The sequence below is a fragment of the Topomyia yanbarensis genome, chromosome 3, assembly GCF_030247195.1.
Source record: "Topomyia yanbarensis strain Yona2022 chromosome 3, ASM3024719v1, whole genome shotgun sequence".
NCBI classification, from domain to species: Eukaryota; Metazoa; Arthropoda; class Insecta; order Diptera; family Culicidae; genus Topomyia; species Topomyia yanbarensis.
Window position 1 is genome coordinate 401,886,492 of NC_080672.1, and position 25,906 is coordinate 401,912,397.

At 37.1% G+C, this 25,906-nt stretch overlaps 1 protein-coding gene across 2 annotated transcripts in view; it reads right to left on the bottom strand.

Annotated features, from left to right (window-relative positions):
* Positions 1-24,547, bottom strand: part of LOC131694313 (ecdysone-induced protein 74EF-like) — a 252,280-nt gene extending 227,733 nt beyond the window's left edge. For both annotated transcript variants that reach the window (XM_058982954.1, XM_058982951.1), the window contains exon 1: positions 23,110-24,547. The gene's annotated coding sequence lies outside the window, so the exon portion shown is untranslated. The remainder of the gene's footprint in view (positions 1-23,109) is intronic.
* Positions 24,548-25,906: the final 1,359 nt, after the last annotated feature.

A 25,906-nucleotide genomic window follows, 5' to 3' on the forward strand; every position in this document is an offset into this window, starting at 1 on the left:
GAACCGTAACAGTACGCCGCGGAGCTTAGCGAAACCATATGTTATGAGCCGGCAGTTACCGCCACATATCTCGTTATTCCGTCAAAACTATATTAAGCATTGAACTGATACACACCTTAGTTCTACCTGGATTATTTGGATTTCATTTATGGTAATTTTCCTTTAAAAGCTCTCGTTAAACGCTAGAAGGGAGAAAATACGCGATTCAGAAATAGGGTAGTTCACATTATCGCCACGTTTTTCCCGCTATACCACCACAATCAAAACAAACTAGTTGCATCCAGCACATAGGAAAGAATCGACAGTGCGGTCAAACTAAAATATAAACTTGAAAATATATTGTAGTTTAATTTCATGAATAAATAATCCATTATTTTAAGTTAATCAACTGATTGCTGAATGCAGAGATTTTATTTTCGTCTGGACATAAAATTCGGCTCGGGACTTTGCAATGATCGAAGTGAAACTAGTCATTACAAGTTGTTAGCTCTCGCATGATTATTTTATGCTAGCACAATACTGGGCACTCTTCTTTGAACAGCTGATGAGATTCATTCATGTGCGTGATGTTAACGCTTGTTTTGATTGGCTTAAAAAGTAGAATGATTCGTTTTACAATTCATGCGCTGGAGTCTATGCTGTCCATATCTAGTGAGAATCAACACAAATGTAATATAAGGCATTGCGTTTCTACCAGATTGTTTTTTTGATAAGGTGAAATATGAAACATCTAGGAGGCGATAATCGGATCGTTGAGGTAAGAATGGATGCTCAGAATAGAACATTTATTTTCATCACTTTAACAAAAGCACTGTTTTTGAGCGACTTTCATTTTTGGTGGAAATATAGACATTTCTCCAATTTACGACCCCCCCCCTCTTGTACAGCAATTATAAATAATTATATCTGCCTTACGATCTGATTTTTTGACGAATGTTGAAGAACAAAGTAAGACGTTTAAAATGTGCTTCAATAATTTAAACAAAACTATTTCATAACGTATTTTTTATTGTAAATAACTGTCATACCTGTAGAGCATTGTAGGAATACATGTCAACGAATATCTGCTTTTATAATTTTATTTTTTGAAGCTTGAACAATTTTAAAAATTTGCAAAAATTAACGCAAATTGAAACTCAACTGTAATCTTCACCTCTGGCGAAATCCCATATAGTATTCTTTCCTTCCTATGGATTTCTATCTTCGCCCCGTTCCACAGTGGCCCCAAAGAGCATAAAAGGGGGCTTTTTCCTTGCATCAAAACTATTGATTTTAGCTATATCTTTGATTAATCCCCCTAATAGTGAGTTACAAAATTTATTTTCTTCAATAATTCAGATAGAAAAAAAAGCTCACTTCAGTAAAGTTGTAGAAAAACTTACCACGAAGATATCTTTCGGAGACTTTTGGTTTTCGAGATATAGGGCGTAGTTTGTGGAAGGCCCTTCAAATACAGTTTTACACCACGATGTTTTTATGGAACATTAAATGATTTTCGATGTTGTTGAAAGTTATGTAGACGGCTGAAATAGACAATTTTGTAAAATACGCTAACCTGTTGTCGCTTGTATTTACAAAGCTATTCACTCTTTCCCATCGAAAAAAGCTCCCTCTGTAATGCTGCCTAGGTTCAAAATTCACTTTGAGAGAAAATTCCGGACAAACCGTAACTCGCCGAGAATGAATGTTAACATTTCATGAAAGAGAAAAGTTTTCTCTTTCGTGTGCTGCTGTGATTTATAATTAGCGATTAATGGTTTGTCCAGAATTTCCTCTCAAAGTGAATTTTGACAGTATGCTTATTGACCGTTTTCGAAAAACACGCGAGATATATTAGGTAGCTTAATATCTGCGAATGGAAGATGTTTACTTGCAATTTTAAATAAAACTCAGGATCAATTTTCTGCATGACGGCAAAATGGCCCAAAAAATGTGTCGTACAGGTTGATGCGTTATATTTATTTATTGGTTAATTTTGTTTTTGTTAATTGGTATTTTAGAATAAGAATAAGTAACTGAAAGGCTTATTTACTTCCATCTGACAAAATTAATCTGACTCACAGTTTTTACATGTAAAACTTGTACGCAATCTTGTACGCATGTGTAAGTCCATGATGTCCCAACCTGTACGATACGCTTGTCCCAACCTATTTTTCGAAGAAAAAATCCAATGAAGCAAACGCGAAACCCTGATCGGTAATAACATTTCAGTTACTTCGTAATACTTCAAAATTATTTGCGTTGCAAGTTCGATGAAAAAGATTCAATTTAAGATGGCCCAAAAATCAGCATAACAAAAGATTTTTCGCTCGTTTTTTGACACTGCTCAGTGCAGCTCTACCTAAACTGTTGCAGTGAAGATAGTGAGATCCAGCCATCTATCTTCGAATCCCGCGCAATTGCACTCGATTTCTGAAATATGATGTTAACAAGTCAATTAAACTACTTTTTTAAACGTATTGCTTCTTAAAAAAATTTTAGCTATCATTTTAAATATTTTGGATCTCACCAGATTTTCTTGTTTTTCTGAGACCTTCTTGAAGCTTCTGAGATTTTGTGGGCCGTCTTATATTTTCTCATATCTTTCTATATTTTAATTATCTGGTCTTCGGAACTTTTTAATGATATTCAATAATATTATTAGATTTTGTTTTTGATATACTCAAATTTTTCCAACATTTGGTCTTCTCAGATTCGGCAATATCTCTTCAAACCTTCTCAGAGTTTCCTAGATATTTTTAAATTTTCTTACATATCTTTTTTATATTCGGATGTCTTATTAGATATTCCTCATATCTTCTAAGTACCAAAATCATCTCAGATCATTTCAGACCTTCTGACAATTTCTTAAACTTCCTCAGATCAGCAGCGGATCTTTTCAGATTTTCTCAGATCTTCTCAAATCTTCTCAGATCTTCTCATCTTTACTCAGATTTTTTCAAAGCTTATCAGATCATTTCAAATTCTTTCAGATCTTCTCGGACATTTTCAAATATGTTAACATATGTGCACATATTTGAATTGTTGCTGAGACTCATTTATATTTTTTTATGTTTCAATAGGATGTTACTATTTTCAAGGCTATATCTAATCAAATTTCCTCAAATAAAAATTTACTCAGGCCTTTAAAAAGTTCCATATATTTTAGATTAATTAAAAATATACAATAAATTATTAAATTTCCAACACTATTCTCAAATTTTCTTTACTAGTCTCCATTCTTCTTATTACCGAACATTACCGCTTCGTAGACATTAAGAGATAATTGATCCAGCGATATCTTCTCAAATCTACTAAGCTTTTTGAAATTTGTCTCAGATATTCTCACTTCTCTTTTCTTAGTTCAAGCAAAATTATTGAAAAGGTCCTATGTGCAAATGAGAGCCTCTCTTTGTTTACTTTCTCTTCCGCTAATAACACGGTCGCATTTGCCTTTGCTGCTTAACTCTTTGCACAATATGCTAGTCGAAATCATACTCTACCAATATGTACTGGAACATTATTGGAAAGATTAATGGTGAAGCCGTGATAATCAAAAGAGAAAGTAAACAAAGAGAGGCTCTCTTTTGCACATAGGTCCATTTCAAAAAGTAGGCGAGAGTTCTTCTCAGATACTCATTTTTCTCACTTTTTACTACTTTTCTCATCTGTTCTTATTTTATCAAAAGTTTTCAGATTTTCTCAGATCATCTCAGACCTTCTCGGGCGCTCTTAAACATTTTCATATATTAATACTTTATAAGAATGGCATATATTTTTCCGGTTTTAATCTTGAGGGTTTTTTATCCGACTATTACGGATTTCTAACTCTGGAAAACAAAAACATATTCTCCCTTTTTATTAACATTCCACTTCGCTAAAAGATGGTCGAATCTTGTGACCCTTGTAAGTAAAAGATATTCCGTTGATCTTCTAGAGATGCCCTCCTTGTTATAGGAACAGAAGTAACGGTTCTAACTTACATTGTATCTTTCTGTACAAATTGTTGTTGGGATAGGTTCTTTGTTAAAGGTTTCGAGAGATATGTTGTGCACTCGTTCTGTACGTACAGATCAGAAAAATGTGTAAAGAGAACTGAATTACGTACATTCAAAAGATAGTAATAATTTCGCTACTCAACTATTTGACATTTTCACCAATTAGAAGAATGTATTCATTGTCTTCTTTGCTAGTTTAAGTTTTATTAAAAACCTACACTTCAAAATAACACGAATCTATTAATATAGGTGGTACAACTTATTTCAAAACCAACGTGTATGACCGATGGAAGTGAAAACATGTCAAGTGTAGCATGCGGAGGTCCATATTTGTCTTTAACGATTGTCGTTTTCTGATAATTGAAGCATTAAATTTAACATTATGTTTTTAATTCCAATAGCTATTATTTTTCTTTCAGCAGATGATAAATGCTCTGCTTGTGTTCAGTACATTTTATTTATTGATTCTTCCTCATTCAACAATATTCTTGAAAATTATACAGTAGTAGAGTACTTCTAAGAGTTCCGCTTCTTAATTTTGAAAGATTTCGAACGTTATTAACTTTTAATGTGCTGAAGAGCATTACTATTTTCTGCCCTATTTAGTCTGAAAAAAATTTCACCGATTTGGTACTCAATTTCGAAGTATGTCTTGCTTTAATAAAGGAAAACTTATTTTCATTAAACGACAAGTAAAGTGAAATTTTCAACCTATTTCTGGCAGAGTCATCATTCTTACTAGAATCGAAGACCAAAATTTTGTAAATTTTCAATACAGGTCTACTCAATCTTCACCGGAGGTAGCTAGCCGTGGGACTGCAATGAAGCTGTTATTTCAAGACAGTACATCGAAATCGGTATACTGAGAAGACAATATTAATATATTCCATCAGGTTGGTTATTTGCTGTTATGACGATTAATATCTTCCGTACCGTGCTTAGAGCAGACTCCATTTGTATTGTCAGAAGAATAAATTTTCGTTCTACTACGATAGTATCCTAAAGGCGTAATCTGTACCCATATTCCAAGCGATGCTAACAAGGCGTCTGCAGTTTATTTTTGACGTAGGACTACGTCTTTGTTTTCAATATGGGGGTGCATTCAGCAAATTTAACAAAAATGGCATTTAACGAAAATTCAGCCATCTCACGATAAATTTTCATTTTTTTGTGATTTCCAATAGATAAACCCAAAGAATTTTGATACCATGGGATTAAAAATTAAAATAATGTATACCATAGTCAAAATACCACGCATTTGCACACAGAAGGTAGCGCATCCCAAGTCTGGCACGACAGATTTATGTACCTTGCGCGCAATGCTTATATGTATGACGTCATCATCGGCTATTTAAAGAACGGGTTTGGCCGGACAAGCTCAGTTGCCTGTTGAACGGCGGGTGGAGCAAATCACTGCGCTGCGTGTTTTCACAGCCAGTGTAACTGAGTGCAAAGTCCGTAACACTGGCTGTGGAAGTACGCTACGAAGTGCCGTTTAACACGCGACTGAGCTTGTCGCTATAATTTCTTTTGTGTTGTGCTCGTTTCAAACACATATTTAATGTACAATTTAATGTATATCTAATTTACTAGCGGTTGCATGCGTAGCCTGCATGATAGCAATCTGTGCTTTTTACGCGCAGACGAAAACTTTCTTAGCAACAAATTCACGCGAATCGATGGAAAGCACAACGAAAGTTTATTATTTACGTTCGATCAATTCATTGGTTTCATTTCCACTTAACCTATCCTTTGAACTTTTGATACTGTTAATAGGTACATACTACAAAGCCTATTAATGAATGAATGCACTGTCACTCAAAAAACCGTTGCAAAATGCATCTAAGTCCAGATATAAAATTGTTTTTGATTCTTGTATATTTATAGCTTCGATATATAATTGAGACCACTGCATTAGTTACTATAGGAAAGTTACAATCATGGCAAAATATAATTGGAAAGCTTGGTCTATACATGAAATGTGATTATATTGCCTACAATTTGATTTTTCTTCAATTCGGTCCAGGTTTTTTATCGCACACAATCGAAAGGTTTTTACAATTTTTCAAAGTTGATATTATGCAATAAGAATTTAAAACAGTTCCAGATATTTGTTAGGTTGCGGTTTTCTGTCTTATTTCATCAGATCTTATCAAATAAATTTAATCAGATTCGATCACATACTACAAATAAAATGACCTGACAGCCAAGAATTTTTGGTTCAATATGTAACATATCAAACATGCTGATTGGTTATGCTTAAATTATTCGTAAGAAAGATTTATTATTACTCTAAATGTACGGAGTAAATAGATGTTTTACATCAAGTAGTGTAGTCCTACGTCTACAGTTCGTACAACCCCATAGGACTGCCCCTTGTAGTTTTTTAGATCATTTGGAATATTCTTATTTATATTCTACCAAATTGCATACAGGAATGACTTACGTGGCAATTATTTTTGTCGAAATACCCAATTCCGCGATCAAAGCGACGGAGTAAAACTATACATCAATACATTTGAAGCTCCGATCAGGCCGGATCGTTTATTGTGATGGAGAATTGCGTTGCGTGTCGATAACTGACGGTATTTTTTTTCCAATACATTTATTACACACGGCGTTTGCGCAAGATTTTTACGCCGAAGATTCATAGCACGTTACAAATATTCTAAAGGCAAATTTTAACTGTTGTCAAAATTGTAATGTATCTGAAACCAACACTACTATAACTATCATCACTTGAATGTTTGCTTTTTCTTAGATTCTTGGATTTCATAATAATCTAATATTTTTGAGCGCATTTATTTACATTTTTTCTGCTATTGTCTGAACTTAAAACAAAACTAACTATTCTAGGACACTTTGAATAATTTGCCTAGGATGATCGTATGAGGAGAATAATCTAATTAGATTTTAAGATGAATAAGTTCCATATATAGAGGATCGCGGTAAGCCCGGATGTCTCTAACAGAAATATGGATCGGTCTTCCTCGGACTTGTAATCTACTAATTAGGAACTAGCTTCACGATATTAGGTGCACGACCAAACAACGTGCTCAATATCGTGGTAAACCTCTCCACAGGCTGCTGATGGTATTTGGCTTGCCGTAGCGTGTAAAAAATTTTGCTTTAGAATTAACAGCCTAAAGTCTATTCTACTGTACCTTGATTGTGTATCTGATATTACCCTTCCATCTGCTTTTTTTGTGAGAAAAAATAGGAATATTCACCCTAATTGAGAGGACCCTGAAATTCCGGAACCTTTGGCTGTTAGCCAAATATTTTAATGCGTAGATGATACTGTCTGATTGCTAGTGCAAAATATGAAGATTCATAAACCGAACACAACTGCAAAAAAAACAGTCGCATCGGGAATAGTCGAGTTTCATGGTCTGCTGTTTTGACATGGAATTTCTCGATTAACTGTTAATTTAGCTGACGGAAAAATAAATCGAACTGCACTAGAATCCACCATTCAATAAGTATCGCCAAATCCATTCTCTAACCGTTGCCAGTTCAACTGTCCGACGATTACAGAAAAGTCAACTCACGCAAGGAAGTAATTCGCTGAAAATTCCCTCGTGACCACCCGACTGAGCAATGAATCGCACCGCTGTTGATCTTGACGAACCCCGCTGACTGGTTGGCATCACGATCACACTCGGCAAACCGGTTCGGCAACATTTCATTTCAATCGTGCGGTTTGTGCGTCCGCAACATCCTTGCACTATGACCGCCAAAATCACTAGCAGCTAGCGACTGCGCGCACCACAAGTCACAGCTCTATCGGTTGATTCTATTGACAGTTTCCATTAGACGTGACGTGTTTGGTCGTGAATGTGTGACTGTGTGTGCCATCGCACACGTCACGCCAAACAGTTCGTCTATTGCACACTGGTTGACCGTCGCCTATGGCAACCAACGGCGCTCTTAGCAACATCCTCTGCTCGGTGTACTCGAGCCAATTCGTGGTAGTGCGTGAGTTGCTGTGTGGGTTTTGTTCGAGCTTTTCATGCAGCAGCTAACAATGAGCGAGCTAATGCTAAAGCTCGCTAAGGTCAAGCACAATCCTTGTGCAAATCAGCAAACATTCGAAAAGGCTTTTGCGCAAGGTAAGATCGATGGTTCGAGTTGGTTCGATTGGATTGGACGGATTCGGAAGGCTTTCTGTACGCATTTGGTTCGTGTATCAAGTGTGCGCTGCTATCGTAAATTGGTTTTATTGCATTTCTTGAGGGACATCACCCTTGTTATGATCGTTTATTTACTCGCAAAGGAAACAATAAGTGATGTGAAGTGTTTCGTGATTTATTGTAGAAGCGAGTACTGTTAAACTGTCAACTGTCAACTACAAGTTATTAAAAAGTTGAAAACATGCCAAGGTTACGGAATGTATACCAAAACTCCGAAACGTTTCTTCAAGTACGGTACCTTGAGGGGAAACAACTCCGAGGCGCGTGAAAGTCGCACAGTGAGAGTGCATACGACAAACATAAATAAATAACAAACTCTTGTACATGAGAAATGACTATAAACACTGCAGCCAGGCTGTCGGTTGGTTGGTTGGTTGGTTGGCTGGTGAAATTCGTGGCGAGAAATGCACATGTCACATCAACATTTTCGTTGAAACAGGTTCGGTTCGGCGGAGAGTGATGTTTTGTTCCAGAGCACGCGGCCCGTCCCGGAGGGTTGAAACTGAAAGCAAAGCAGACGTGGTTATTTTGGTTTCGCACATGTCACTTGTTTCGAACCTTTCCACGGCTCACCGCCGCAGTCAGGCGACAAAAGAAAACACCAGCGTAAGGCCGCCACATCAGCCAGCGGAATTGATGATTAGATTTGTAAAGTACAATAAGGAGGTTGGTACCCGTTCGTGTTTTTCTGTGTTGTTACAGTTTTTACTACATTTCGCGAGCTCACGAAACGTGATCATGCGATGTAAACAGACCGGCCTCGCCGGAATTGGAGAGTTTGCCAGTGAGAGTTACGATGTATTTACGATAGAATAGTTTTTTTTGTGGAATTCAGCACACAGCGTTGAAGTTTCCTGGAATGCGCGCTTTGCTATACAGTAATAAGAATTATGCAAGTACACACACTGTTTTGGTTGGCAGGTTTGAATAATAACCAGCTCGACAGGACGGTTCCAGACACGTAGTGAAAGACACGCGTACGAATTCATTTTAATTTTTAACACGTCTCAGGTTTTGGTAGTTTTTAAAGCAGATGGTTCAACAAGGTGGCCTTCAGGTACAACTTATTAACTGATGGACTTAATAGTGGAACGATGGGGACATTAGGGACGACTACATAAACAATTCGCTTTATAAAATCCGAAACAGTTCAGTTTGATGAGCAACCGTTGGTAGATTAGACTGCGTGAATTTTCAATACACTACATGTCTCGCTTAAAATTGATGAATATGAAAATTAGTTAAAATGAGATTCACTCCATCCCTAAATATGGAAAAATCCATGAAAAATACGATGGGATGTTTTCGACTGGTGATTAAATAATCTAAGGTGAGTTTCGGCAGTGTCGATTTTTGTCGAGCCCTGAAGAAGGCCCAAACCGCGGGGCGAAACGTTGGCGAAGATAGATAAATAATCGACGCAAAGATATTTGACTGTACTGCCGAAACTCACCTTAGATCATGAAAAATACTTCATCGAAAACACCATTTACCCTGAGAAAATGGATTAACACCTAGTCGATGTTGTCTTTCGCAACGCAACACCGGTAGCCCTGACTCACCCCGGCAGGCCCAAAAACATTGAACGTCACATCGTATCGTGCGCGTGTTACTGTTGAATTGGTAATAAACCTTCAACATTTTATAATTTTCAAATTAAAAAGCACCAACGCCGTACGCTCCGCGGATGGGTAATTGTGGCTCGAATTGTTCGCTGCTATTGATGGCCATGCGCGAGAAAATAGCTTCTCAAGGCCTTACGGTGGCCCCCAAAAAGTTCCATCCTAATAATGGTATCTTAGCTGTTGCTGCAGACCATTCTTTCATCGCTTTCCTATAACCTACTTCACCGTGTCGTCGCTAGGTATGGCCATCGTTTCAAACGAAACTTGCCAACCGAAAAGAAGAAGGAAGTCCTTACTGCTTGGAGCGAAGTTTTCTACAAGCCATCGGCGTTCAAACGGGAAATGGAGCCACTTTGCACTGACAACAATAACAATTAATTAACGCCGCGCGCCGATCCGTGATATATCCCCCGCAGCAGCGGAGAAGTTCAGCTGATAAATAACTCCAGCCAAGTATGGTGCTTTAGTTAACCTTTGGCCTGCGGCGGGACGCGACGCGACGACGGACGCCGACGACGGTATAATTGTTTGTGTAACATTGCCGCCGCCGCTGCGCGCTGGTTGCCATGTCGAGGCGATGGTGCGGGTGTTGAATTGCTTTTTCGCGGTGCATTATGTGACCTAGCTAACATTGTCAGTGGTTTACGAACCAAAGCTTTGAACAATTAAGCTTTGGGATTGCATTGCGTTCATTAGTTTAAAATGAATTGTTTTTTTCGAGCTTATAAGGTAAATGATATATTGTACCATTTTGGATTCATTTTTCATTAACAAAAATCCTTAAAAAAATAATTCGAGGTTTGTTATCCTACTAACTTTTCGAGAAACAGCTCACTTCGTTCCTTTTGGTTCAATTACGTTTCAGAAAATTTACAAATCCAAATACAAATACAAATGTAATATTTTATTTGTGTGTTTGTTATTGGATTTTTCACGCGAAGTAATGTGTCTCTTCCTAAAACTGAAAAAATCCGTCCAAAATTCATGAACAAAAGATCACGATTTCGTGAGCTGAACGATTTACGTAAAACCTGGAAACAGCCTACATTCAAACGATGTTCATGATTTCAGGAACTTATTCGCGATTTTTGTGAATTCTCATCACATTACCGTGCTATTTTTCATAAGTTTATTATCGGAATTTTCTGTCAGAATAGCGGGAATTATGGTCATGATTTCGGGATCTCAGTCGCGATTTCCGTAATTTCTATTCACGTTATCGTGATATTTTATTCATGAGTAGAGTGATTCAATGATTCTGGATCTTAGTCACGATTTTTGATATTTTAATAACGAGTAATGTGATTTACGTTTATGATTTCAGGAACTTTGTCATAATTTTAATAATTTCTATTCACGTTGTCGTGAAATTTTAGTCACGAGTTTATGTTTATTTATGTTCATTATTTCAGGATCTTAGTCACGATTTTTGTTATTTTTGTCACGAGTTGTGTGATTTTTTTCATGATTTCAGGATCTTAGTTACGATTTTCGTTCACGTTATCGTAATTTCTCTTCACCTCATCGCGAGCTGTTATTTTTTGGTTGCTATCGGTTTTTTTACTGGAAGTAACGTGACTATATTAGCTGGATCATAAAAGTGCGGTAGTCGCGGTATTCGTTTTCTGTCTAGTCATCACACTAAACCTTATTAAATGAATAACGATGTTCGAAGTCCTAATAGTTTTCTTGTATCTACTGCTCGTACCTATTACTGGTAGCAGCTTGACATTTCATGAAAAAGTCTATTGAATAAAGTTTATTCCAAGAATAATACTTTAAATTTTGCGAAAGAGTTCACGTGAAAATTTCATTACCATGTTGCATGAAATTGAAAGTGATTAGGGATATCTTCTAAATATCATCAGCACGTAAAACGGATCGTAAATTATGAACCAGTTCACGAATACATGAATATTTTGTAATTTCGTGAACTATTTCACGAGCACGAATGGAAAATCGTGACTGTTATACTAGGAATCATGAACCAGTTCACGAATACATGAATAATATTTTATGATTTTGTGAACTATTTCACGAGCACGGATGGTATGTTCCTAAATCTATGAATCACAAGATGAGTCAACCTTTGGTTTTATGAAAAATGTTCATAAAGTTGTGAACTAGTTCACGTACAGAGAATCGATTTATTAATGACATGGCGGAATCAGTGATTGATATTCACAAAACAAATTTTCACTAAAAATAGCGTTATGCGAGCATTACGGGAAATTGAAAATAATTATAATGTACATGATTTTTGTTGATGGTCCTATTTTCGTAACGTAAAAACTGGATTGTTTCAGAACTAATGGCATATTATTCACGATTTTGGGAACAATTTTGTTCCGTGACCCTTAAATGCACCATGTTTTGTGCGGAAAATGTCAAGAATGTTTGAATTTACGTAAAGGCATAAAGCAATAATTTCATTTTACCAAACTTATAGTATTTTGATAGTATATTTTTCAGTGAACAAAAACAAGCATAAGTTTATAAAAATATATTGATAATTTTTTATTTAACGACTTCCCAGATTAATTTGGTATGCTTTGTGATATAGTGGCGGTTTAAAGATGATGGGGTTGAGAGTGGTGAGGGTATGAGGGCTGGATAGGGTGGTGGTCTGAGGGGTGATTTAAGGGGGGCGGGGGTAACCCCTCTCTGTGTATCCTCATTTATGCCCCTGTTAAATTCCAGAAACCTTATGCCAGTCAAAAAAAAATTTTGGCCCTGGCCGCGATTAGGTTGACGGTTTTCAGAATGATTGCATAACCTTTCTATATGAGAAAGGAAAAAATGTGCTAAAATCCAAAAAGGTGAATTTTCGTCAAATTATTTTTTCGAGTTTGCATCAAATCTCGACGTTTCATGCACCTTAGAGACATTTGGCATTAAAAATAAAAATTATATTTTTAATTTTTCCTATAGTTTATATAGAAAATTTCTGTGTGGCCGCACTCTTAATCCTCCGGCACTCGCGCGAATGGCTCCCCGAATGAGCAGCCGCTGGTGCTGGAAGAAGATTTCACTAGAGTTTCGGAAGGTGTAGCACAAAATACAACGGCGCGAGTGCCGAAAGGTTAAACCCGTAATTCCGGAACCAGAATTCCGATCGATACAAAATTCAATAGCAGCCGATGGGAAGGTTGTACCTTTCATTTGAGACTATATTTTGGGCAAATCGGCCTATATTTTGGCCATCTCTTAGAAAAATGAGTGACATTTTTGACACATACGCGCACATATACAGACTTTTTCCGATCTCAACGAATTGAGTCGAATGGGATATGACACTCGGCTCTCCCGGCCGATATTAGGTTGACGTTTTCAGAGTGATTACATAACCTTTCTATATGAAAAAGCCAAAAAGGAATCGTTAACGTACGAGAAAAATTAATTACAATCAATTGAAAAAAAAAATTGAAGAACATCGGTTGAGAGGTTTTTTCGCAATCGTGATCACGGAAAAACCATTTTCGGAAAAACGACATTTCGAGGAAATCGAGTTTAAAATTTCTAGTCACCACTGCTCTTAGTAGACGAAGCGCTGTAATTTTCGATCTATTTCTGGGATCTCTATCAAAATTTGGAAAAATATTTTCAAAGAGTTGCACTTTCAGATAAAGTAATAAAAACATCAATTTTTTTTTAAAAATAAGAAGGCATGTAACTCCTTAAAACAACATTGCAAAAACTATCTCTAAATCTTCATAGTGGCTATTAAAGCTATGAGACAGCTCTCAAAAAATTTAGAAAAAATGATTTACACCTTTAAGGGTTAATGGTTTCATGAACTTTGTCACTATTTTGCTAATTTCTATTTTTGCTACCATAATATTTTATTCTAGAATTTTCTCTCGGATTTTTTCAAGCATAGTAATATGAATCAAAAATGATTTCAAGAAGTTAATCACGATTATCGCAATTAATATGTTCGTTAACGTAATATTTTATTCTAGGTTACAGGATTGTGGGCCGCTATTTTCCAGTTTTCTTTACGCCTGCCTGCTTTCTTCAATCCCCATGCCTTATGACCGTACAGAGTAAGGGGGTGTATCAGATTTGCCTAGATCAAGTTTTGTGCGAGTATGTAGACTACGGGGTTTTAGATCGGAACGCAAACCATAGGAAGTCCTATCCGCAACTGCAGCAAGCCTTTTTATCTCACTTCTACAACAATCATATCACATATTTCAGTGTTTCAAGATATATGAAGCTTCTGTATTTGCTTCACGTGATACCGCTCGGGAAAAGCCTTTTGCTTTAGACGTTCACGTACGTATCGTGTGACTATTTAGATTATTGTGTCCATCTAGTGTCAATTTGGATACTAGTTTAGATACAAAATCTAACTTGGCTCCAAGATGGTGCTAGTTACTCAGTAAATGAAGTCGAAATATAGAAAAATTTCCTCTACTGGAAATCATATTGCGTTCCTTTGCACATCATATCTACGTATCTTCTACGAGCGATATGCTCAATGATATACTAGAGAGAGTGTACCATCCTGCTTCAATACATTCTACATCACAAACAGGTCGATTTTCTCTCAGGCTATTTTGACGTTTGATTTTGACCCATTTAGCACCATGCAAATAAACCTAAATAGTTTTGTTGGACAGTCATATTTATGCATTATCCACAACAACTCGTTTTGTTTCACTGAATCGTACGTCGCATTGAAATCCACAAACTGATGATGAATCCACAACTTGTGTTTCCTGAATTCATCCAGAATTTGTCCCAAGGTAAACATCTGCCGGCTGTTCAGAGTTTAGAAACAACAAAAGAAGATTTTTTTCATTTTCTATTGGCAACTAGATAGCAAACATGCGTTATAAAGCGCGTTGCTTGCTCGGAGCGAATCCTACAGCTTATATCCTTCTACATTTCCAGCTACGTGACATCTGCGAAAAACCGATAATGATAAACCGGCGTCCTTTCGTTAAGTAGGCTTATCATCAATACTACCCGTCCATCCTATCTTTTATCCATCTCCTGAACGATGGATTTAAGGACAGCCGGTAAAGGTGATTATCGTGCTGTTGAGGTTTCAATATAGATGCATGAGTCCAATTGGTACAATACAGTACATAAAAAATGCGACAAACTCTGCAATTACACCTTTTGTAAATAATTCAGCTATCTAAATTACTTTTTGGCTATATTTTCTGAAAATTGACAGCCAATAATATTACCAATAACATGTACAATGTACAGGTATTATCCACAAACGTTTAGTTAATTGATTTTAGCGTGTATCTGATAAACTACACAACTGTCAAAATAGACAAAAAATGCTCCAAGGCATTCATTAATTTATTTCAGTTCGCTTTTTTCTATCAAACTCGTTTTTCTGTTGTTAAAGGGGGGGGGGGGGATAAGGGTTTCTACAAGAAAAAAAATCACATTTGTATGCGATTTTTTTTAGAATTTTGGGTAAAGCAAATTGACCAAAACTTTTATTTATTATAAAGTCTCATTTCAATCACATTCTGTAATTTTTTCATGCAAAAATATCGACAAGCGACTCGGCGATGAAGCTTTTTGTAGAACATCTCTGGAAAACACACGATTTGCGGTGTTAACTGCCATTCAAAAACTACTTAACCGATTTATTTCAAATTTTGCACACACATTCTATGTAAAAAATGCCAAGCCCCCACGTTGAGTTTTTTTTTAAATAATTGTAAATTACAGAATGTTATTGAAATGATCAATTCGCTTCGCCCAAAGTTAAAAAAAAATCGCTGCGTATTTTTTTTCTAGCAGAAATCCTTACCCTTCTCCCCCTTAACATTTGAAACAACTAGTTATGAAGAAATCGTAAATGTTTTGGACAAACAAATCGCGTGATCGCTGAGCAGTTTGACATCTGTCATACAACGGTAGGAAGGATTTATGATAGGTTTTTGCAAATCAACTCGACGGAAAGGGAATTAGGAAGCGGCCAGCAATGTATATTGATTCGGATTGCCGAAAATTATATCTCAGGATGCGCTCATATTATATTGAGATGATAAGTGTTTTTTATGTAAAAATGTCTGAGGAACACGATGGCATTACAGTTTTTAAAATTAAAATATATGTATTGAGAGAAAAATTAACTTTTAATATTCAATCATTTTTTTAGACTCCTTGAACAATTTTCTTCTAAAGCCATCTTTCGGTTTGATTCTAGAGTACATAGAACCGGAGATATGATCAAAAGAAAATCAAGGGTTTTTGCAATTTGCCAAAACGGGGAGTGCTCCCATGACCCAAGGGGTGGTCAAATTGACACAAAAATTTGGGGTTTTATTTATTGGCCCTAGATGAACAATTCCTCCAAATTTGGTTCAAATCCGTGAAGGTCGATTTCAAGTTTGCATCTTTTTTTGATCACTTCGCGTGGAATGACCCGTATATTTGTTCCATTCAATTTGGTGAAAGGTCAAAAATAAAAAAAACATCATAAACAGTTATACAGGGTGTTTGGTTCATGGTTCAAAATCTTTCGGAAGGTGCTAGGGGATCTAATTTGTGGATAAATATCTTTCTACATACCAACATATAACAACCATTATAGAGTTATTGAACTTTATCAGTAAATATCATGCATTGTATTAAAGTTATGATTTGAAAGCATTTACAAAAAGATCTCATTTTAATTTCGGTTCTCTATTACCCCTCCAAAGATTCTAAACCATAAAGCAAGTACCCCATATCAGGATAAATCAGTTTAAAGATACTATTAACAAAAACCATCTATATGGATTTTAAACAAAATTGTCAGCCACAACACTCCAATTTTTCTAGGGATGTCGAATATGTAATTTTCTTTTCTGTTTTCTTTTTGGTTAAATCACTTTTAGATACACATTTATTTAATTTAATTTTTAATGCATTTCTTCTTTTACTTAATGTTAGTCTAAGTACGGACAGGTAAGGTTCAAGTTAGGTTTTTGTATAGTTGTGTGTTACAACATGTGAGCCATTTCAGAATAAATATTCTTTGAATAAGTGTACCCAAATATTCAAAAAAAATTGTTTTTACCCACCTAGATGTGCTATTGTTTCTTTCTAATTTATCAAAACTATGATTAATTATGTTATGTTCAATATAATTGTCGAGTTCAATGTAATCTTAATGTGATCAGATTTTGGAATTCCGGGGGAATGGGTTTGGAAGGGAACGGGGGGGGGAGAGTTTTAATAGAGTTAGAGGGCAGGATGCATCAGAAATCATTTACACTGAAACCTCCATTTACGAACTCTTTTTTTACGTAATATTCGATTTACGTAACTTTTTTTACGAACTAAATTCGAAATAACGAACTCTTTTTGGAAAGTTTGAGTTCGTACATTACAGCATGAAGTTATGTACTTATGTATTCTTAGTTATTTGTTACTAATATAAGTTGGGTATTTTCGGAATGGGGTTGACGAGTGCCTAACGGAAACCGGTGTCTTGAGCCATTTTGGATTCCAAGATGGCGACTTCCGGTTTAGATAAATTCTCTATAAACTCAACAATATGGGTATTTTCGGAATGGGGTTGACAAGTGCATGACGGAAATCGATGTCTCGAACTATTTTGAAATCCAATTCTCTAAAACCACAAAAATATGGGTATTTTCGGGATAGGGTTGACGAGTGAATGACGGAAATAGAACCCATAGTGTTCGTTATCAAGAATATTGCTCAACCGGCAATCGTCATATTGAACTTAGAAAATGTTCCAATTGTCCATTTTCAGCATCTACTTTTCAAGCCCGTACCAAAAATACCCTTATTGTTAGGGTTATCGAGAATATTGCTCAACCGGATGTCGCCATCTTGGATTTCGAAAAGGTTCCAATTGTCCATTTTCAGCATATACTTGCCAAGCCCGTTCCAAAAATACCCATATTGTCATATAGGGTTATCGAGAATATTGCTGAACCAACGAATATTAATAAGAATGTGAAGCTAACTTTTTTTACGAACTAAATCCCAAATAACGAACACTTTTTTTACGAACTAATTCAATTTACGAACCCCCGGTTTGGTTCGTAAATGGAGGTTTCGGTGTATCATATCTCGGTACGCGGAGTTGTTGAAGGGAATGCGAGTGTGAGGGTGGTCCAAGGGGAGGGGCGGTGATGCAGGGAAGGGGTGTAAGGGTAAGGGGGGACCCAACTGCATATTATACGATCCATTTAAGACTTGGTTTGACCAAATCGGTTCAGCCAACACCATTAACCGATGTTACTTTAATTGTGAAGCCGGGACTTCCGGAACCTGTAGCTCCGGAACCAAAAGTAAGAGCTGAATGAAACTCAATAACAATCAATGCACAGTGGTCCAGAATATAAATTTAGAAGGAATTTTAACTACTAAATTAAATGACTTTAGCCCTGCAATATGTTTGGCAAAGTTGTTGTACTTTGCAAGACCCTTCTATTGGTTTCACCCTTTCATGCCCAACTTTTTTCTAGTGCATGTAGGGTTTCAAAACTTTTTTTCCCTGAAAACGGTTGGCTCAAGAAACACGAAAGGCCTATTTTCATAAAGATATGTGCGTCCATGGCAGTGCTAGAAGCTGGTCAATTTTTACCTTCCAATGCTCAATACAATTCTCCTAGAATAATTACAATAATCCAATTACGTGGAAAACGTAGCCAACAACAGTCTAAATCGATAAGTTTTATCATTTTTCGATAATATTGCATCATGACGAAGATATATGAAAAAATCATTTTCCGTCGTCAACGTAAACTGTCCCTGGCAGCACTGGTCCATCGGAATCAAATCAGACTAATTGCAATAACTTCAATTCTAGAGCTGATCCTTGTAACTGTTAATACTCAAATTAAAGGCAATAATCACATTAATGAGCCTTACTTGTTTTTGTGAGCGATTCTCGCCTCAATCAAAAGTTATAGCTGTTTAAAAACGTTGTTGTCAACAAACAACATGGGCATGAATGGTTTAAACGGAAGCTAGGGTGGTTCCAGCAATAATTAAAATTTAATGTTTTATTTGTTTAAGATGGAGCTTGACTGTCTTCGATGAAGTTATAGAGCAACACATTTTAGACAAATTTGATGAAGACTCGCAAGCTCTAGCTTTTATACTTTCCATTGAACAACAAATCCAACTGTAAGCTCTAGAGTGTTGCTAAAAAACGTTTTTGTTTCTTTAACTTTTGTAGTTTTGATTTTATACTGAAGTGCCCTTTGGACAACTTGAAGATTATTTTATGGCGAATAATTTGCTTTAACATACCAACTTCTAAACTTTGCTCGTATCAAAATTAAGAGAACTTTTTTAGAAAAAATATATCTTTTTTAAATAGCATCTTCGATTAGGACACTTAGCATTAAATACCTTTACTGCTATATAAAAGAGTACGCTTTTTAGTATAGATCACCAAAAATGGAAAATGCGATTTTTATCATACCTTGCAATATTTACTCAAAAATGGTTTATTTTTAGTTAAAAGATATACAACTTTTCTTACGGTATATTGAAACAAATTGTTCTCCCTCAAAATATCTGAAAGTATTCCTACAGTGATCTTAATGAAAAATCAAAACTTCAAAAGTTATATAAAGAAAATAATTAAAAAAAACCTTTTTGCCTTTTTCATATAGAAAGGTTATGCAATCACTCTGAAAAACGTCAACCTAATCCCGGCCCGGAGGGCCGAGTGCCGTATCCCATTCGACTCAGTTCGTCGAGATCGGAAAAAGTCTGTATGTGTGTGTGTGTATGTGTGTATGTATGTGTGTGTATGTGTGTGTGTGTGTATGTGTGTGTGTGTATGTATGTGCGTATGTGTCAAATAATGTCACTCATTTTTCTCAGAGATGGCTGGACCGATTTGCCCAAACTTAGTCTCAAATGAAAGGTGCAACCTTCCCATCGGCTGCTATTGAATTTTGGATCGATCGGAATTCTGGTTCCGGAATTACGGGTTTCAGAGTGCGGCCACACAGAAATTTCTCATAAAAACTATAGGAAAAATTAAAAATAGAATTTTTATTTTTGATGCTAAATCTATTCAAGGTGCATAAAACGTCGAGATTTGATGCAAACACGAAAAAAATTTGACGAAGATTCACTTTTTTGGATTTTGCACATTTTTGCCTTTCTCATATAGAAAGGTTATGCAATCACTCTGAAAAACGTCAACCTAATCCCGACCTATTTTTTTTTTGACTCGCATAAGGTTTCTGGATTTTAACAGGGGCGTAGTTGATGGTTTACGGAGAGGGGTTACACCCCCCCCCCCTCTACTGTTCACTCCCCTCCTTTAAAAATCTCCTTAAATCACCCCTCAGACCACCACCTCATACCCCTCCCTTTCAACCCCATCATCTTTAAACCACCACTATATTACAAAGCATACCAATTTAAGCTGGGGAGTCGTTCGTTCATGGGACTTTCGCCCTCCTCACATACCCATCCCCGCATGACAAAATGAGTTAGCAAGCAGATAACATTGATCTAATGCTGATTAGGCTAATGGAGTATGATATTTTTTTGTTTCAAGTGTTTCACCGTCGACACGTAGCTCATCAAGTTCGTGGCTGGCATGCCATTGTGTATAAGTGCAAAGTGTACTAAGAATGTAATGGACATTTCCACAATTATGTTGAACATAAAAAGCCTCCGTGCCATAGTTTAGAGAAATGAGAAAGGCACAATTGCACCGCTAGGTGGATTAAAACAGGTTTTTTGATCAACTTCTTGTAAAATGAAAAGTACATGACATAGAGTTTTTTTTTAAATTATTTTCTGCAATTTTCTGGAAGACAGCGATTCTCTATCGTGAACCATCAAAAAATTTAGAACCACACAACCCAGCATTTAAAATAATAGAAAAGTATTGTAAAGTGTAATATTTTATCATGAAAACGAAGCTCTATTTTTAATATTGTTCACCGTGAAAGTAATTTAAACATATTAGAAGGGTCAATTCATGAAAACACTATATATTTAACATAACTTTTCCAGTTTTCTTTTTTTGCCAACCTATCCTTCAAATGTTCTTATGAGTTTTCGAAGACAACATTTTCTATTAACATATCAAAGCGCTAGCTTCTATTATTCAAAAGATATAAGTACATATAATATCAAAAATAGATCTTTTGAAATCAATTATCTTTTGTTTGCTCCAATGAGTGATATTGTTTTTCCAAAAAAAACCATTTTTGGCGAAAAAGTGCTCATAACTTTTCAGCGAAAATCGTTAGACTTATGGTGCCATGAAACAAATTATTTGCCTTAAAACAGTCTTAAAGTTGTCAGAAGACTACTTCAGTTTTAAATCAATACCACAAAAGTTATTTGAATACAACACTTTTTTCTAAATAACACTAAGAAACACACCTTCGATTTTAAATTTGTTTTAAAATGAAAAGTATGCCAGATAGAGCTTGAATGTTTTCAGCAAACTTTTTCAAAATTTGTCACTCTACAAGTTCGCTGAAGGTCATTTGGCTCTTACTAGAATGATCACAAAGTTAATTTTTTGTTGATCTCGGTAAATTAGAACCACCCTAACTATTGTTTGAACAAAAAGAAGGGGCTCACAAACTACGAAAACATCCCCAACGAAATAATAAGGCTAAGTTGTTTAGTTTTAGTAAAATCCCAAAATTCCTGCTAATTTGTGGAATTTGTGGCTGCACTCTTCAACCTATATCTCTTGAACCGGAAGTTCTATCAACTAAAAGTGCAATATTAGCTTGTGGGAGCGTTATACCTTTTATTTGGAACTAAGTTTTTGTAAATGGGCTCAGCCATCTCTGAGAAATTTGTTTGAGTTTAAATGACACACACATACATACACACAGACATTTTCCGATCTCGGCGAACTGAAACGAATGGTATGTGAATCTCGGCCCTACTCGCCTCGATTAAAGATTCGATGTTTATACGAGAAAGACAAAAAGAACTTGAAAACCACGTATTTGTTGGAATTGATGACTTAGACGCCATTGTTGGATATTGATTGAATGATGCCAGGCAATCACTGAACAATGATTCAAATCGAGTGGTTGCGTGAAGCGAGAATCATCGAATATATAATTCGCATTGTGAAATAAAATCCGCCATTGCAGCTATGTGTCGTTTGATTCAGCTGCCATTTCACAGTCAATTAATACATCACAACATTTTGACTGAAACGTAAACAACTCTTTCCAAACTCGTTTCCAAACACGAGTTTTGAAAATTCCCACAATAGTTTTCAATAGTAGTTTAGACTAAAACTCAAAGTTTTTTTAACCATTTCTATGAAAATTTTTATTGAATCGTGTTTTTTTATTCTGTAACATATTGAAGTAGAAAGGAAATGAAATAACTGATATCTACAGAACCTTTTAGCTTTTTTTTGCTGTATATAGTGTATAAATTGAAACACGAAAAATCAAAATAATCAGACAAATGACTCATGATTACACTATTAATTAAACGAAACAGTCACAGAATGGAAGAAATATGAGTTAGTGAAACGATTGCATAAGAGCTTCAGTCGAATACAATCAATTATATAATATAAAATTACAAAATATTCAAAAAAGATATATAATTTTACCGGACTTTCTCCACCGTTTCATTGCAATTAATGACCATGTGCAAATAAATAATGCACTAATTATGAATTAGCATTTCATCTAACTTTGTAGTTTTGATTCTAAAGATAATAATAGTATACTCAATCGATAGGTTCGTCAAACTTGACATTCAAGATATTACATTCTTCTTTTGTATTTGACTGCCACGTACACAAAGAATAGAAGTAAAACGACTAAACACTTCCACCCGTTGTACACTTCCGTTAAAAATCATGCAAGCGACCTCGCCTTACGTAACACACGCTAGAATCCTAAGCCGACGCATCAAATCAAAACACGATCGTGACGCAAAGATCCCTGCACACATTGGCCGTAATACCCCGTTTCACAAGCATCACTGCTATATATTCGTAACGGCGACCATGTCACAGCCAATGATAATCAGCCAGCAGTGTCACACTCACTCACGCAACCCAACGGGGGAACGTCACCAATCGCCGAAGTAAATGTACGATCCCTGATACGAAAGCGAGGAGCACAATAATAAAAAATGGCTGTCCTTCAGCGCTCCTGACTACGCTCGCGCATCGTGTATACTTGTTTTGTAACAACAACAAAAACAACATCAGCAGTTGCGCGACGCGCTCAAAGCCAGCAGCTTTACGTCGAAAGGACATCCGTCGGGACTGTGCCCCGCGCGGATGCGAAGCTTGAAGGCAAACCCGTATCACGAAACCGATTAAAATGCGATTGAGTTTCTTACCTTGACAATCGATAGCATTCGCGTTCGTGGCTGCGGACGAGGGATCCGGCGGACACGGTTGCTGTGAGTTCGCACCGAAGACACGCTGATCCGGAACAGCAGATGGGCGGCGGTGGGCGGTAATCCAAGTCTTCTTCGTCTATTTTCACGCAGTTTTTCGCACTCTGTTAAAGTATGTCACGCCACACGTTCGGGGATTGTGTTTCTTTCCTGCTTGGTGGCACGACTATTCACTGTCTTCGCTCACTAGTACTGCTCATAAACACGCCTTTAGTCGGTTAATTACCGCTAATTTTACACTCTTTTCGCACTTCACACACATTCACTTTTGGCCAGGTTTGGCCGTGTTTAATCCACTTTTACTATCTCTTTCTCTCTATTCGGCTGTGTCGGATGTATGTGTGTAACACTTTTAATTTTTCGGACAAATCTTTCCTCGGCGATGGTAACTTTTGACGGGTGAAAATATACAAATTTAAGATCCCAATCAATAGAAGAAGAAGAAGAAATTGCGCGATTGCACTTATCACTTCAGGTTTTTCGATGTGTATCTTTTCTGCTCCGGTATTCCACTTCTATTCAACCACTGAACTTAATTTTCCAATTGCTTCCATTTCTCCTTCCGCTCCGCGGTGAGCCTCAGATTTCGCGATAATAATCCTTCAATTGTTGACCAGCGATCATAGACAATACACTCACAGATTCATTTTCAATCACTTTCCTTCTCATTTCGCGAGGTTTGTATCTTTTTTTGTTGTTTTGCACAGGCACTTCTCGTGTGGCTCAATTTGCTGAAGCTGAGTGAGGCCTTCGTTCACTTTTCCCTCGCTGAGACTTTGCCGCAGACGAGAGCTTTGAAAAAATACTTTCTAAACCAGCGTTGCATTTGCGATTGTTATTTCACTTTCCTTCAGCAGGTTCCACCGAATTCCGCCTCTAGGCGTCCTTGTCCCCGCCCCACTCCGTGAACTGTTTACGCCCCATCCTGGCACCGTTGGGATGACAACTGAGGAAATCAAGATTGGCTGCAGGATTCAGATTTATTTGGATCACTAAAAATCAACTTTTGGGCGGAAACGAATTAAAACAGCTTCTCACTTCTTTGTTTGTATTTGAAATTATTCTCGGAAACCAGCCCAGGGGGTCCAAATCCAGGGAACGGATCCCCCCGAAGCAAACGTAGCACACGTCGAACCAAGGTCAGTGGTAGAGGACTGGTACCACCGAAAAAAACAGACCGTTAAAAAACCACGCCAACGTACGAAATAAATAAACGAAACAAACGCGTAACCAAATTTAACGAAAACGAAAAAAAAAATCAAAAAAAAAGTTAACTCTTATCAAATGGGAAATCTTCCCGCGAAAACTTCCCCGTTAAACCCGACGACGAAATAGACGACCGAATCGAAAATTACAATCAGCGCACGTCAACGCGAATCAAAAGTCACAGATTGACTGAGCGCGAGCGGCCGACGAAGCCACCCATCGGGGGAGCCAACCCCACATCGGGGACCCGCCGAACGGCGAGAGTGAACGGAATGAACATCCACTGGGTGAACTTCAACGAGCGTAGCTCTTTCGCGTAACCCGTAACACGAACGAACGCGAATGGATGAAAATAGCAGTGAGTTACTTCGAGTACAAAGCGGCTCCCAACCCCCTTTACGTGGCAGGCAACCATGGGGAGACCTTCAACGGGGTCTCCCTCTTCAATTGAAAGGAAAACATAGTGGACGAAAAACTGCTCGAAAAAGTTGTTGGCAGGTACCCAACCAGCTCCAGGAAAAGTTGTTGAACTTTCACGCTTGCTTTTGGGTTGGGAAAACGGCACTCCTCCCCCGATTGCCCCATTATACCTGTCCGCGAAATAGCTCGCCTGAGCAAATTGCATGAACTGCTGTTCGGTTCGGGTTTTGTTCCGACAAACACAGACAGTAGCGGGGAGGTACGGTATTCATGCGGGCTGCCTTGAGCAGATGATGACTTGAAAACTTGACCCACTTTGGATGCAGGCGAGCCTCACCTTTCTACCCGCCAACCCAACGAAGAGGGCGAATGAGTGAGAGAGTGAGTGAGCGAGTTTCAATGAACGCGTGTATGTGCGCGCGCGAAAATGGCCTGCTCTTTATTGTTATGGACCGCAAAACCTTACAGAAATAATGTGTTGCGACTGCGACGTCATCGATCATCGGCAGTGATAACCATCCGCTAATGCAATAACTGCTTTTATTGGTTACTCGCCTCAATAAAGCTCCGTCTGCAGTTTACTGCTGCATACCCTGCTGGGCTGGGATCCATCGTGCTACGGTACGCGAAGGTTGATCGGATGTATTGGAGGCCTTTTGAGGTGCTGCGTGTTGATGGGTGGCTTCGAAACTACGCGCTGGCGGGAATCGAAAGGATGCGTGAATGAACAAATCTTTCCGTTCGGTTTCGTTTTGCAGTTAATTTTGTTTTGATTACATGTTACCATATTTCTATTTTTGGATGTATGACATATGTGATGGAAGGACGAAATGTGGAGGGACAGTAGACTGAAGAGACGAAAGGCCGAACTATCTTATTAACAAATTAATAAAACGGGCGATTACAATGAAAATTTAAACAACCCAACGTTGAACAAGTTAGACCAAATATAAGGGTTGGCGCTTTTTTATCAAATAAGTAAGCTTAACGAATGAAAATTAATTATTCATTTGTCTATTTCGTGAAAAAAATCAAACGCGAAAAATTATCGTTTCTCATAATTATATGAAATATCGTTAGCACAATCAACATAAACAGTCTGTCGTTTTTA